The sequence below is a fragment of the Lathyrus oleraceus genome, chromosome 4 (assembly GCF_024323335.1).
Source record: "Lathyrus oleraceus cultivar Zhongwan6 chromosome 4, CAAS_Psat_ZW6_1.0, whole genome shotgun sequence".
Classification (NCBI taxonomy): domain Eukaryota; kingdom Viridiplantae; phylum Streptophyta; class Magnoliopsida; order Fabales; family Fabaceae; genus Lathyrus; species Lathyrus oleraceus.
The window spans coordinates 135,767,481-135,784,996 of record NC_066582.1 but is presented as its reverse complement, the minus strand read 5'-3'; positions in this window follow the sequence as shown (position 1 = coordinate 135,784,996).

Here is a 17,516-nt window from a genome sequence, read left to right as displayed (position 1 = left end):
TTCACTTTGATAAGGGTTACGAATTCTGGAGAGCAATGAACGATTTTTACAACATCAAAGGTGAATTTTAGGGTATTGGAAGTCATTGAAGGTCATTACTTCAAGGAATTCATATGTTATTTTCATCTATCAATTTTGGTATTGTAATATGAATTATGAGTAGCGAAGCTCCTCTAGGTTAGGTTATCTTATGATGAACTTATTTCAATATTGTTGGAGAATATATTGATTTGACTTTGTATGAACCTTTTGATCTATAATCCCATTCAATTGCTTATTGTTCTTAATGCTTTTTTATACTCTTTTAAATTAATTATGAGCACATATAGAATACTAATCATTAGCCTATATGTTGGACCTAGGGCAATTGTTATACTTACGCTGGTTGAATAGGAATAGGAGACCCCAAGTAATGACATATGGAATTAACATTTTGTGCATCGCCTAATCCTGCTTACGCTGGTGGACTAGGGATAGGAAGCTCTGAGTAGTGATTAGTGAGTTATCTCGCAAGGGATCAGTTATAGCGGCTTCGTTAATCATCTTTGGGGTTATAGTGATAAGATCGTTCATATAAGGTATCAAACATCAATAATAGAGTAATAGGAGATTCTAAACACAACCTGATCGCTTTCATAATTATGTTGAAACCCCCCCCCCCCATTTTACTCTTTTCTATACATTCCATTAATTTTGTCTTGTTAAAAAGCAGTCTCTATGGATTTAATATTTTTTATTACTATGACACTATCATACACTTATCGAGAAGTCATCAAAGCCCTTTTTCAGGTTCGAGATCATCCCGTGGTAAAATCTCTCAAAATTCCTGGTTATTCCATGGTAAAACCAAGGATAGGTTAAAGCTTAGCCCGATATTTAAAGCTTGGATTAGGTTTGAGATCAGCCCGTGGTAAAATCACTCAAGGTTCCTAGTTAGCCCATGTTAAAACCAAGAATAGGTTAAAGATTAACTCAGTATTAAAATCTTGGATAAGGTTTGAGATTAGCCAGTGGTAAAATCTCCCAGGTTATTGGTTAGCCCGTGGTAAAAGCAAGGTTTAACGTTTGTGATCTAAGCTCGTGATAAAAGCTTGCAAAGTTTGTTTAAAAGCTTGGAGACTAACAACTCCAATATTCTTGTGGAAAGAAGACTAACCACTTTGATCTACCATGTGGAAAGGAGACTAACCTATTTGATCCAACATTTGGAAGAAAAGACTCAAACTACTCAATTCCTAATCTTATTGTTTGATTGGAAGTCAACCAATTTTCCTTGTATAAAGGAGTTTGTGAGTATTACCTACTAAAAACTCTCAAAATTTATTAGATACTCTTAAGATCAATTCTTGAGGAGAGAAGTAGATATTTTTCTTGTTTGACCGAACCTCTATAATTCTCGGCGTTCTCTTTTTCCCTCAACTCTTTATTTTCCGCAATTTATTTTTCCGCTGCTTAATACTTAAGCTTTTTCAGATGATTTTAAACTATGATTCTAATCTGAATTTTTTTTCAAAACCAAGATTTTCAAAACCACCCCCCCCCCCCCCCCCCCCCCCCCCTCTCTTGTGTGTGAAGTCACATGTCCAACATGAAGAGTTTGTACCATCATATGAAAAATTTGTAGCATCATATAAAAAAACAGTGGGAACATATGAGGAAACTTATCATCTGAAGAACTCTTCGAGGGATTAGATTCGTCATTTAGATCATATAAAACATCACCTAAATATTTACATGAAGTATCTTCTAAAGAATCAACAAAAGAATCAGATGATGATTTAATTTTTGCTTTATGACTACTCGTGAATATGACAATAAGGTAACTACTTTATCTTACAAGCAAATGTTTGATTTAAGTGTTAACTTAGTAAGAAAAATCATGAGTTAGACAAAAATATCTTGGTGTTTCAAAATCATGTTAAAGTTCTTGAAAGTGAAAATGATAAGATTAGTGATGAAATGAATGCGCTCAAAAGAATAAGCTCTAAAATTAAATAGTTGTGAAACATACAATTCGTTGAGAAATGAAATTAAAATCTTGCACAAAATTTTGAGTAAATTTACTAAAGACAAAGAGAATATCAATATGATATTATCAAATTAAAGAGATTCATATAACAAAGTTGGCTTAGATTATCAACCAATAATAATGATAAATCTTTTATAAGTATATGTCATACGAAGAAGAAGAAAAATTGCCCTGTTTATAAATATAATTAGTGTCATAAGCTTGGTCGTATTGAACCTTATTATTTTAAAAAATTGCATGATTAAGATGGTCTAAAGGACACATCTTCAATGACCTAAGACATCTTAAATTCATTAACGCTAAAGGACTAGAAAATTTTTGGGTACCAGGATTAAAAACATGATTTGTTTTTGTAGGAATACTTTGCAGCATCACTAAATCACTGTCATATCAAAAGAAGATGTATAAATCACATGCCCAAAGTCTTCTAAAAAAAGATGATCTAATGTTCAAAGAATTTTTTGGAAGTGCCTATTTAGGTATATTATTTTTTCAATAAATCTTACTAAGGAGGAAATGAAATTTAAGATTGTCTCTCGTATAAAACGGTTCAGAGAGATGCAGAAGAAAGATAGCTAAGTTTGATTCTCGTTAGAACAAAGTGGGAAGAAAGTTGTTCTGATTTTATTCTTTTAGTTGGTAAGAAAAGGCAAGTCACTTGGTAGAGAATAAACTTGAAAAACTCTGTTATTCTTCTAACAAGTGCTAGAATAATGCATATTTATTTTATTTTTTTAACTAAACATTTGGTAAAGTAAATGAAGTTTTTGAGCAAAAGGGGTCAGAATCCAAAAAAAGGAGGTACCAAAAGCAAGACTGAAGCCCAAAGCCATTTCAAGTTCAAATGAATCAAGGAAGCTGAAAAATCCATATGTAATCGATTAAATCAAAGAGATAATCGATTAAGACTATTTATTTTTAAAATCAAGCGCCATCTAATCAATTAATGCCAAATCTAATCGATTAGAAACTGAAATATGCATCAAGCTCTATGGCAAATCGATTCTTAATAAGTTTTAATGCAAGATCAATCAACATTAAAGATTTATTCAATTAAGACAAAATCTAATCGACTAAAGAGCTCAAAATAACAACATTTTCAAATCAACAAAATTATTTTCAATCAACATTGATCAACCATGAATTATTTCATCCAAATCAAATTCAAAAACATTCATAAAGAGACTATACAAGGTGCACTCTTTCATCTCTTTTTACTCATCTAAAAAAATTATTCTTTCTCTTGTTTGCCCTATTGTTTCTATTTCTTGCCTGCTATTATCATCATCATAATAGCATCGAAGAAGATTCTTCTCTCCGTAAACTCTTTTTCAAATGTAAACGAGTCCATAGATTTTACTTTCAAAATCCAGAAAGATTTTCATGACAAGTTCTGTCTCAACAACCACATTCTCAAAATTGCTTAATGATTTCATTTGCAAAAGTCATAGCCAACTTATCCAAAACCTGTTTTCAAAACTAAACCAGAACCTATTTTAGTTTTAAAATTTTTAAATAGATAATAATTTTCAAAAATTAATTTTGTCAAATTAAATTACCGAATATTATAATTTTAAATTTTAAAAATTAAAAAAAGATTTTACAAAACTAAATTAAAGAGATCATAAACCTCATAGTTGTTTGTTTAAATTTCTAACTATTTTGATTTTAGGTTTGTTAACATCCTTAAGTTAGAAAAAGTAGCTTTCAAACAAAACCACACAAGTTAGAAAAACTAGCTTTCAAACAAAATATCTTTGGAGGCAGTCTATAAATACTATGAATATGTTGTCCAATGATAACCTCCTCATCCGCCAACTTGCTCCCTTTGTAGAATGAATGGTTACAATTTAGAACAAAAGAAAGATGTGAAATTAAGCAAACACAGGTGTAATATTTCGTCCTATAATTATTATTATCGATGTAGACACTAACGGCAAATGATGGACTTCAAATGTAATAAAAACTTCCAAACAGGGAAGTCACTTTCACCATCCTATATTGCTAATCATCACTTGAGAAAATAGTTAGCATTAATACAACAATAACCTTTTGCATAATTTTGTACAAGACAAAACTTAATATCTAAGATAGAGCTGTCCAACAGATATTACTAAATTTTTGTTTAGATTTTATTTTTCGTAAGATTTAATAGACAAAATCTTTTATCAATTAAATATTAATGTAATCTAATATATTTTATAAATAATTTATATACAGTATTTAACAAAATTGAACATGTGAATAACAAGAAAGAAGTTGAAGGGAAAAGTCAGTTGGGTTATTTCGAGTAAGTGACAAAAGAGAGGTGTTAGGAGAAGACTATGGTCCCTACCCAAAAGAAAATGAGGCTTATAAAGAAACACTGGTCAACATTCTAGACCATAAGAATTTGTTTAAGAGATCAGAGAAAATAAATATAGTGGAAATAATTGAACGATTTTGAGTAGAGAGATTCTGCATAGAAGTGGCAATTGAATTCATTTAGAGAAAATTCATCCAATTCATCCATCAAAAAATTCATTCAATTCATCCACTACATAAAAGATTAAGTTAATGGATTGATCCAATCCATCCATTTATAAGCATGGATTGATCCAATCCATCCAACATATTTTAATGATCCAATAGATTTTTTTATCTAATTTTAAAAAAATAATTTTTTTTAAATATATATATATTTTTTTTAAATAAAAAATAATTTTTTTTTTGAAAAAAAATATTTTTTTTTGAAAAATAAAAATAAAATTATTTTTTTCGAAAAAAAATATTTTTTTTTGAAAATACAAAAAATCGTTTTTTTCCAAAAATTTAAAAATAATTTTGAAAAATACCAAAATTTGATTTTATTTTCGAAAAATTTATTTTTTTACGAATATAAAAAAAATATTTTTTTTCGAAAAAAAAAAATTAAATTATTTTTCTCGAAAATACAAAAATATTTTTTTTTGAAAAAAGCTGATATTGTTTTATTAAAAAAAATTCAAAAAAATAAGTGATTTTTTTCAAAAAAAAAAAATTTAAAGGAAAAAGAAATGGATGGATGGATATCCATCTACTAAAAATATGATAATGGATGGATTGGATGGATTTTTATTCTTAATTGATGGATTGGATTAGATATTTTTTAAAAACTTTTAGTGGATTGTTAATGGATAATTAATTGTTTTGATTCATCCATTAACGATCCAATCCATATCCATCCAATCCATCCATTTTGTCACCCCTAATTCTGCAGGTTTGTTTTTATTCATAATATAAAATCTTTTTAGATTAAGGAACTTAAAATTTATATTAGAAGATAATTTTGGAAGGTTTAGACAAATAATTTAAATATAATATTTACTATTATAATATTTTAAAAATTAAAAATATATTATGATTCTATACAAAAATCATTCTTATAAAAAATATTAAATATTTCTCAATTTTTTTAAAAAATAAAATTCGGAAACTCTCTTCCTCTCCCAAACAAAGTCCAATGAAATATACGGCCCACATTAGAAACATTTCTCAATTTAAAAAAAAAAAATCTGAAGCTTTCTCAATTTGTTAAACTTTGATTTTTTGTAGAAGGAGGCTTTGTAGGAATCAATGTAGAATGGCATGGAAAATCATATTATATTGTAAGTGTATACTCTTCATGCAATATTCAAAGAAAGAGAGATATGGGATGATCTAATCAAACTCAAAAGGAGGTCATGGCAACGTGAATGGTGTGTAGGAAGGAAATAAAATGAATCAACTTACACAATTGAAAAGGTGAAATGTATGGAGTTAATTGATAGCATTGAATTAGAGGAATGTACCATTAATTGGGAATAAATATACATGGTTTAATATGGAGGGAATCTCAATGAGCAGATTAGACCAATTTTTATTGTCAAAAGGCCTAATAGATAGCTGGAAGGTGGTTGGTCATTGCATTGGAAACAAAGACATATCAGATCATTTTTTTCATTTGGATCAAAGCAGATAACTCAAATTGGGGTCCAAACCCATTTAAAGTAAACTACTGTTGGTTTGATGACATCTAATTCATCTCATTTGTTGAGGAACTATGGATATCACTTGATTACATTTAAAATATTTATCAAAATAAAACATGCAATTTAGGATGCTACGCTTTGCATTTATAAAAATAGTAGTAATAATCACATGTCTAAATGTTAACTTTTATTAAATCGTAGTGGAACGACAATAACAAACAGATAACTCAACATAACCAACATCAACATAACATGTCATATAAGAAATATTAAAACATAATGAAAGATACAATGTTTCAATCCCTCAGTGTTACACATCAAAGCAGACGCCGATAAAAAAATAAAATGGAAGACTTCATCATCCACTCACATCTGAACTCCTACTGCGGATTATCTGTATCTTACCCGCGTGGAGAAAACATTCAAATAGAAGGGGTGAGATATCATAATTATATAAAGAAAAACATGATAATAAGTAAGCATCAGATTATTACATGTGCATTATTCATTCCACAACACAATTCCACATAATAGCAACATAACAACAACATAATCAACCATCCAACATAATAACAACATAATCAATCATCCAACATAATAACAAATGCAACAAATATACAATGAAATGAGACTCAACAACTTGACTCAATGCATGTGGTACCGATACGTGAACACTCAGGTTCACCACTTCGATCCTCACCTCCTAGGATCAAAGTCATCAATTCGTTATCATCACCTCCGATAATGTCTCACTAATTCTGTCACCTCTAAAATAATCTATCGGCTCAATCCACACAATGAGATTTGAGGCTCACCAACAACTGACCATCTACCCAACAACATGAATGCATGCAACATACAATACATGCAACAACAACATCATGCACAAGGACCCACCTCCATAGTCAATGTACACCACCAATACTGACCATCATGCATCAAACACATGTTATACAACTCAACAACATCAACATACAATATAATAAGCAACAACAATGCATTTAAGGTTATGTCACACACCCACATAAACAGTACAATGCATTCCAAACCTCCCAACAACAACAATTGCAATAATTCATTATTCCAACTCTAACCCGAAACCACATCAATTCACACAACTTTTACATCAAACAATCCAATCAAATTTCATGGGTTTAACAATAACATTTTTATCATTCACACAATTCAATTAAATTTCATGGGTTTAACAGCCAACATTTTCATCATTCCCACAATTCAATCAAATTTTATGGATTTAACAACAACATTTTCATCATTCACACAATTTAATCAAATTTCATGGGTTTAATAGTAACATTTTCATCATTCACACAATTCAATCAAATTTCATGGGTTTAATAGCAACATTTTTATCATTTCCAAAATTCAATCAAATTTCATGGGTTTAGCAACAACATATTTATAATTCACGCAATTCAATCAAATTTCATGGGTTTAACTGTCATACCCCAAACTTTTCCCTCCCCTTTTCACTTTTCATCTGACATATGACTTGAGATTCATCTGAACATATTCATGCTTCATTCATATGCAGTCATGCTGACATTGGTTAATTTATAGATTCAAAGCTAGTGATTAATTCAAACCCTAATTTCATACTCCATTGGATCTCGATTTATGGAGTTTATGTCATGGCATGAGTATGTATGAAACCCTATTTCATTGGGGAAGAAGCTCTTGGCTTACATGTCTTCTTGCTTGGGATGTCATTTGGTTCAGGGTTAAAATCATTAATCATTGGTCTTTGATTCGGGTCTTTAGTGCATTTTTTACTAGCCCATTTTACACAAGAAATCCCTAATTCACGCCTCTCAGTTGACTTTGATCAACTTTCGACTTTTTGGTCAACCATTTGATCAAAGTCAACCATTCATTCCTAAGTCCATATTGTCTCGACTCACATCTTTGTTATATCCATCATGGTGCTTTGATTTTAATTTCAAAATTGATTCTAATTTTAAATTAATTTTAATTGGATTTTGGATTTTCAATTTGATTTTCTATTTTTTTTATTTTCAATTTGATTTTAATTGATTTATAATATCAAATTGATTAATTACAAATTAAGTCTAATTTCAAATTAATTATGGAATTTCAATTTAATTTTTAATTGATTTTTAAATTGATTTTAATTAAAAAATAATTCAAATTTTAAATTAATTAATTTTTTATTTCAAATTAATTTTAGATTTTTCAAAGTGATTTAATTGATTTTAATTTTAAAGTAATTTGAAATTGACTTTAAATGATTTTAATTGGATTTTGGATTTTTTAAATTGATTTTTATTTTAATTGGATTTTGATCTTTAAATTGATTATTTCAATTTTTAGATTAATTTTAAATTATTTTAAATAACCATTTACCCATCCATATCCATTTTAATAACAATTTACCATTTTAACAATCCAATATTCATTAACAATTAAATATCCATTAACAATCCAATATCTATTAACAATTAAATATCCATTAACATGACCAGATATCCATAACCATTATCCATTGACCATCCTTGTCCAAAGAACGAAAATGCAATAGGCGCAGATACGTGAAATCAAACACTTAATTTCCTTTTTTTTCCAGTTATACCATATAGTGGTGAATGTTCAGACAGTCCACATTTCGGTTAATGCCAGTTTTACTCTTGGGTTCACGTTGTTACACCTGTTGGAGTTCAAATCAGATTATTCTTTGGTTTAGACGATACTTTGATCATAATTCTTTTCATCTTTCACCATTAATCCTTTGAACTACGGAGCTCTGAATTCATCATTACACTATGAGGATACATAGGCATGAGGGTCTCAATCCTCACTGAACACTTTATCTATTATTTATCCTTTTCCCATTCTTTTGCGAGTAATCTTTAGATCACACTCATTCGAGCGAGAACAATCAAAACGGTTTCCATGGAGTACCATGGATGTTTGGGGTGTTAATACCTTCCCCTTGCATAACCGACTTCCTTACCCACCATATCTCTTTCCCCCGGGATTTATCGATGTTTTTCCTTTCCTTCAGAAATAAATAAAGTCCGATGGCGACTCTGTTGCATGTTCGAGCGTGCTATACGTTTGGGTATATTTCCACTAGCTTCATTAACAACAACATTTTCATCATTCCCACAATTCAATCAAATTTCAAGGATTTAACAGCAACATTTTCATCATTCACATAATTCAATCAAACTTCATGGGTTTAACAACAACATTTTCACCATTCCCACAATTCAATCAAATTTCATGGTTTAACAACAATATTTTCACCATTCAATCAAATTACATGGGTTTAACAATAACATTTTCATTATTCCCACAATTCAATCAAACTTCATGGGTTTAACCGCAACATTTTCATCATTCCCACATTTCAACATAATGAAGAAAACACAAAACCTATATGGCATAATCTACCCACTACCATCATGTTAATCCTGAGGTAATCAGAACAATATCCTTACCTTAAAGTTCCTAGCAATAGCTTCTTTAACCTTCAACAATGGTGAATCTCCCCTTGAGCCATAACTTCTTGATTCGCTGTCGCGCACGGGTCAAAACGAGTAATTAGAAAACTGTAGTTTAGCGGAAGCGACGACTCGAGTATCGTATCGCAAGGATTCTTGTATTATTGTTAACCTAATGAAATCGATTTAGGGGGGGTTATGTTTTAGTGATCGGTTTAGAAAACAAATCTAAAAAAAGTGATTAAAATAAGCGATTATAAAATAAGGCAATCTATTATTTTCGGTTTCCGGCTAAATCACTGGTTTTTACCTACCAATTTCCTAAGCGGCTTCGATCTCTATTCAATTCAATTTCGATTGACAAGCGCAATAGATATATGACATATTTATATTCCTAAATTCCGAATTAAGAAAACAAATGAATACAATCGTGAATTAAGCAAACACGAATTACAAACGCAATTTAACGACAAAGCGACGAAAACGGCGATTAACAGTTAGGAATGCAATCATACGAATTTAATCAAAATCATTCCATAAGATACAAATTAAGCAAATGAAATTTCATAGAATAGAATTGAAAGAGAACGAAATTAAATTGATAGGATAAAAACCTCAAAGCCTTGGAAATTCGGTTACAGCAGACTGACTCTAGAAGATTAGTTCCTCTTCATGATCGCACAAAGAAAAAAGTTATCATGAATAATGTGTGTTTGCTACACTACTGCGACTTCCCTTTTAAACAAAATAAGGGTTTCACTTATAATTCAAACTGGGCCGGAAAACCTAAATTCGGCTCAACAAATGGCCCAAAATAAACTATTTCCTAAAGTACGAAACTTCAAAGAATTATTTGAGACTTATGCACTCCGAATCAGCTTTCGGCTTCAACGCAAAAGTTATATCTCCTTCTCTTATCTTTCCAATGTATGTCCGAACGCGCAAAACAGCATCACGTAGCTCAAGTTATGATCTGAATAGTGGACATGTATCAATTAACCGCTAAAACTGAAAATAGCAAACGAAAATAGATTAAAGGCAAACATGAACTTGAATCTAAAAACATAGTAAAATAGTAAAATAATCAAAATAAAGTAGATAAATGCCTAAGTATAATTATAGAAGAATATGCATCAAAATTCACTGATCAAATTCCCCCACACTTGAACTTTTGCACTCCGAGCAAAATTACAATTTCAAACAAAAGAAAAGAAAACAGAGCATGTGTAACACCCCTTTTTTCTACCCCAAATTATTTAACATATAATCAGAGTAAATAAGCACGCATATAAACAAAAGGGCGTCACATCGACGTTTTCAAAACTTAAAACTTTCGAAAACCAACAATACACCTGGTCATTTAAAATAACACATTTCACTCATCATGAATATTCAAGCAATATGCGTTCGCAGCGGAAAATAAAGAATACTCATATATTTCATAAGATGATCCATGTCCCATACCATGATCAAATAAAATAAAATAATTAATGACGTAAAGCATATCAAAATAAGATATGAGTTCAATACCACTAATTCATCCAGTGTTACATGACCAGAGCATTGACTCATTACCTAATTTCAAACTAAATACGGAAACTCTCCAGCTAATCTTGAGCGAGCTATCGTCCACCTACTCCAGCAATACTACTCTGTAGTATCTGCACGATACCCATGTAAAGGTAACATTCAAACAGAAAGGGTGAGAATTCCAAATCATTATGAATATAGCATAATAAGGCATAATGAATTAAAACACAATTTAAGAATTCATCACACTTGGTATAATCACGTCAATAATATTAACCAACAATCATCTCACATATTTCAAACGTACATCGCATTCACATCAATACATGCATTCGATGATCACATAACTATGGACGACTCAATGCAAGACAATGTGACTCTATGCATGTGGTACCTCAATGTGAACTCAAAGTTTCACCGTTTTCCGATTCAATATCTAGAATCCAAGCCACGCTTCCGATCCGGACAAGACCAAAGCCCTACGTCTATTTTCAATGAAGGATCACCGCTTAATACTACGCCTAATCCCAATTAAGGATTAACGTCTGCTACGTCTGTTTCCAATGAAGGATCACCGCTTAAATACTACGCCTAATCCCAATTAAGGATTAACGTCTGTTACGTCTGTTTCCAATGAAGGATCACCGCTTAACCACTTCCACAATGAAGTCAACCATGCTATGAATGAATGCACACATACCAACACATATGCAATTAAGACCATCTATATACCGTCTTAACATCCCACATATCACCATGACTCACAATTGGTACATATTCACATTAATCACAACACATCAATTACGATTACATATACACATCCATAACCATAAATCATTCACAATTCAATAATGGTATACATACACATTCATACAATATATTATTCGCCAATATAGGCCAATCATCAAATATGTACACCTAGATTTCATTCCAAAACGTACACAACATTTAAATATCAATTTTTCACTTTTCAAACAGTGTTAACCGGTTAACGCATATGGTTAATCGGTTAACGTAAAACAGAATGCGCTTCTTGGCAATTTTTAACAGTGTTAACCGGTTAACGCCCTGGGTTAACCGGTTAACGCAAGACAGAATGTAATTTTTTCAATATTATAACAGTGTTAACCGGTTAACGCCCTGGGTTAACCGGTTAACGCAAAACAGAATGTTGTTCCTGCGCTAACACGAAACAGAATGCAGATTTCCTCGCATTTTTCATCGTTGGAGGACTTCCGGACCTCCGATTTCGATTCCGTAAAAAGCTACACGTTCAGAAAATTATGACTCATCCAAATATATATTCATTCACAGTTTTAGCATAATTTAATCATCACAATTCAAGAGTATTTATCAAGACCTAATAATTCCAAAACCATGCCAATTAAGGATTTCAACCTAAAACATGTTCCTACCCATTGACTCAATCATACTAACCCATAATGATAAGGATTTCCCCCCTTACCTTGTCAATTTGATGGAAACCTTGACTCCTTTCGCTTTTCCTCTCCTCTTTCTCTATTGCCTTCAGTGCTCAAGTGAATTCTAATTCGCACTTCCTTCACTCTTACTATTTATGATAGTATTCTAGTTGGGCTTAAATCATCTAATTTAATCACTAGGCCCAAAAATACCTAATATTTAAATACCTCTATTTAAATTTAAATAATTAACCACTCACTATGCAACCAAGTTAATTAATTAATTCAATTATTTAATTATATCTCATATCACTAAACAATTAATTCTCACACTAATTAAGTTAATTAATCCATTATTATACTACCTCACAACCGCTTAATTACTTAACACTCCAAATAATTAAATATAATATAATAAAAATAATATAATAATAATTACTAAAAATTAGGCTGTTACAACTCTCCCCCACTTAAAAGATTTTCGTCCTCGAAAATTCCTCAGACGAACAACTCTTGATACGATTCCCTCATCTTATCCTCGAGTTCTCAACCTGCCAATGGAAAATAAAACAAGCACCGACAGTGTTCTCACACACATGTCGCATACTAGGGAACAAACCTAATTAAACAATCTGACCGGACGGACCGACCCGCTACTAATGTAATACATTAGTGACTATTGACCAACTGGTCGACCATGCTCTGATACCACTAATGTAACACCCCTTTTTTCTACCCCAAATTATTTAACATATAATCAGAGTAAATAAGCACGCATATAAACAAAAGGGCGTCACATCGACGTTTTCAAAACTTAAAACTTTCGAAAACCAATAATACACCTGGTCATTTAAAACAACACATTTCACTCATCATGAATATTCAAGCAATATGCGTTCGCAGCGGAAAATAAAGAATACTCATGTATTTCATAAGATGATCCATGTCCCATACCATGATCAAATAAAATAAAACAATTAATGACGTAAAGCATATCAAAATAAGATATGAGTTCAATACCACTAATCCACCCAGTGTTACATGACCAGAGCATTGACTCATTACCTAATTTCAAACTAAATACGGAAACTCTCCAGCTAATCTTGAGCGAGCTACCGTCCACCTACTCCAGCAATACTACTCTGTAGTATCTGCACGATACCCATGTAAAGGTAACATTCAAACAGAAAGGGTGAGAATTCCAAATCATTATGAATATAGCATAATAAGGCATAATGAATTAAAACACAATTTAAGAATTCATCACACTTGGTATAATCATGTCAATAATATTAACCAACAATCATCTCACGTATTTCAAACGTACATCGCATTCACATCAATACATGCATTCGATGATCACATAACTATGGACGACTCAATGCAAGACAATGTGACTCTATGCATGTGGTACCTCAATGTGAACTCAAAGTTTCACCGCTTTCCAATTCAATCTCTAGAATCCAAGCCACGCTTCCGATCCGGACAAGACCAAAGCCCTACGTCTATTTCCAATGAAGGATCACCGCTTAATACTACGCCTAATCCCAATTAAGGATTAACGTCTGCTACGTCTGTTTCCAATGAAGGATCACCGCTTAAATACTACGCCTAATCCCAATTAAGGATTAACGTCTGCTACGTCTGTTTCCAATGAAGGATCACCGCTTAACCACTTCCACAATGAAGTCAACCATGCTATGAATGAATGCACACATACCAACACATATGCAATTAAGACCATCTATATACCGTCTTAACATCCCACATATCACCATGACTCACAATTGGTACATATTCACATTAATCACAACACATCAATTACGATTACATATACACATCCATAACCATAAATCATTCACAATTCAATAATGGTATACATACACATTTGTCATACCCCAAAATTTGCCCGTTGATATTACAAAGCATTCCTCAAGACCCTCCGACTTGCTCTGCAAGGCACTGACATCAAATGGACAAAAGCCCAGCTCACAACAGGCCCAATCCAAAAGTGGCCCAAAATAGCTTGCTCGCTAGGCGAGCAATTCCTTCGCCTAGCGAACATTTCATCATGACACTCGCCCAGCGAAGCATCAGATCCAAAAGTGGCCCAAAATAGCTTGCTCGCTAGGCGAGCAATTCCTTCGCCTAGCAAAGCTTGCGAAAATCTGAAGTTTTGGACCTCATTTTAAGCCCATTAGGTCACCACCTCTACTACTATAAATACCAGCTCCTCAGCCACGAAAAAGGGGACAGACCCAAAGGGAGAAACACAGACAGACCCAAAGGGAGAAACACAGAGGAAGACGGACAGAGAAGGACGGAAACCCTGGCGCAGAAACCCTACTAACCTGAAGGCAGCCCATCCGCACCGAAACTACCGCCGCCTCCAAGCAATCAGTCCCTTTCAATATCGCAATTGCACACAGGTTTGCGTATCATCACTGTTTTACGTTTCCAATTGATATTCTTTACATGCATGATGCATTCCGATTAAAGTTTTGATATGTAATTTGATTTCGTATGTGAATCTAAGTATGAACATCCCGTATAATTGTCTATGCTATGCCTGTGATCAAATGCCATAAGAGTGCAGGTTTTCGAAAGTCATGCTGCTGTCAAATTCCAAACCCGTGGCCGCTCGCTAGCTCATCGCTAAGCGAGCCTGCAGCGAGCCTTCGCTGAGCCTTCGCTAGGCGAAGCAGAGGCGAAGGGGACAGGGGCTGCTTTGTCTCTTTGCTGTTCTATGCTTATCTAATTACGATTTTTGCATCACTTGGCCTGAACTCATAACTGTTATGTCTATTTTATGGTGCAATTGTCAAATCATATTTTATCTTAATGCTCTAACCCGTGTGTTGAATGGTGTAAAAGCTTCCATATCCTCAATGAAGTGGCCGGCTAGGTACTCCACTTTACGTGTGGGAGACCTTAGTGGAGATGGATTCTAAATTACTTCACTTTAATGTGAAGATTCATATTGATTGCCTAATTAATCTTAATGTATTAATTTTTAATGTATTGATTTTAATGTGTTGATTTTAATGTGGAGATCCATCATAATTACCTAATGAACTTAAAATATGGACTTTAAATAAATGATATCGGACCGCTCTTTGTTACCCCACGATTACGTAATACGGTCATGTCCCGCGAATATGGGGATACCCTTAGCAAAGACCCTTCGGTTAAATCATCATAAAATAAATCATGGTCCCTCGGATGTTGCCTTCAAAATTACGATTTTGTCCCTCGATGACCCTTCGGTGTAGCTTACGGTTAAATGATGATAGTCCCTTCGAATGCTAAGGTATCCTCACAACTGTTGCCTTCTATGACCAGCCGATGACCCTACGTTGACCCTTCTACATCCAAAGGATGAAACTACTTACTTCTCAATAGTAAGGACAGTTTTACCCTCACAAGGATAGGAAATGCCCGGAAAGACCTCGGACAGGTATAACCCTTAATTGCTCATTCATAACCTAAAATATTCTTCCCACCTTGCACATTTCAAACATTTTTGGAAAATCACCATTTAGCATACATTCGTACTAGGATCATTGCTGAGTTATATTTTTCTAAATAACTTTCAAATCTAAATGCGATGACCACTTTGTATACATTCATGCAAGAATCATTACAAAGTTAAATTCTCATTTTCAAAACATTTTTCACACATTTCTCAAAAGCACTTTTTCAAACAAGGAAAACATAAATGATTGAGCAATTAAGAGCCCATGGATAACCATGGATACAAAGGGTGCTAATACCTTCCCTTTGTATAACGTACCTCCCGAACCTAAGAATCTAAATTAAGGTCTTTCCTGTTCTTTTCCACCTTTCCTTATGGGATAAAAGAAAAGTCAGTGGCGACTCTTGCTAACCGCGACATTGCGATAAAAAACAAAAAGTCCAGTTCACCGTATGACAGAACTGGCGACTCTGCTGGGGACATCTAAGAGAGGTCCATCTTAAAAAAAAATCATTTATGTTTTCGGATTGTTCCTTCTTTTAAGGGAATTGTTGAGTGAAAGATCCTACACCCGGATCTAGTGTACCTTAGGTAAGTAGCAATAGATCATCGCGACTATCCGACGTATACTGGAATGGTTAAAATGATAGCTACGGTTAATGTGACACTTTGGAGGTCCTGATGTTCCTCATGTTCACTTGAGGAGAAATTTGGCTTCCGCGTGGTGTCATCAAAGCATTAACCAGACCTTTAGAACCCTAATTGACTCATCCTAGCCATTAGAAAGTAGTGAGATAACTGGCTTCGGTTCCGACTGAGGTTGGTTGATACTCGATACTACACTCTTTGAGATTGGACTTTAGGGAAGCTTCGGTCAACCACTTGGTGTTGCACTGAAGTGGACTTAAAGAAAGGTCGATGATCTGAGATCCTTCTAGAACCCGGTTACTATTCTAGGACAGGTTGAACCAACCAAACTTCAGTGGGGAGGGTACTTACCTATGGAACTCATGCAAGCCTTAAAACCTAGGAATGATTGTTGTGTGACATGTCTGTGCTTACATAACATCATAACATCATAACATCATAACATCATCATACTAACCATTTCAAGGACTTAGGAATTTAGCTTTGCTCTGTTGAACAGGCGATGGCTTCCAGGAAGACTATCCGGATCAATCTTGTGACGATTTCTCCTCAACTCAAGGATTTGGTGTCAGAACTTCTCGATCATGCTCAGTTCAACAAGAAACACGGTTCTCTCCTCAATTTGGTTACCACTGGTTTCAAAGAAGATATGATGAGAGTTTTATTCCAGTTCTTCGACCCTAAACATCATTGCTTCACTTTCCCAGATTATCAGTTGGTACCCACATTGGAAGAGTTTTCCAAACTGCTTGGGATACCTATCCTTGATCAAATACCTTTCAGTGGTCTGGAAAAGATTCCGAAGTCTGAAGAAGTTGCCGCAGCTTTACACATGACAAAGTCTGACATTGAGACCAATTGGATAACAAGAAGTGGAGTTAAGGGCTTACTTGCCAAATTTCTGATAGGTAAGGCCCGAGAATTCCTAAAGGTTATGAA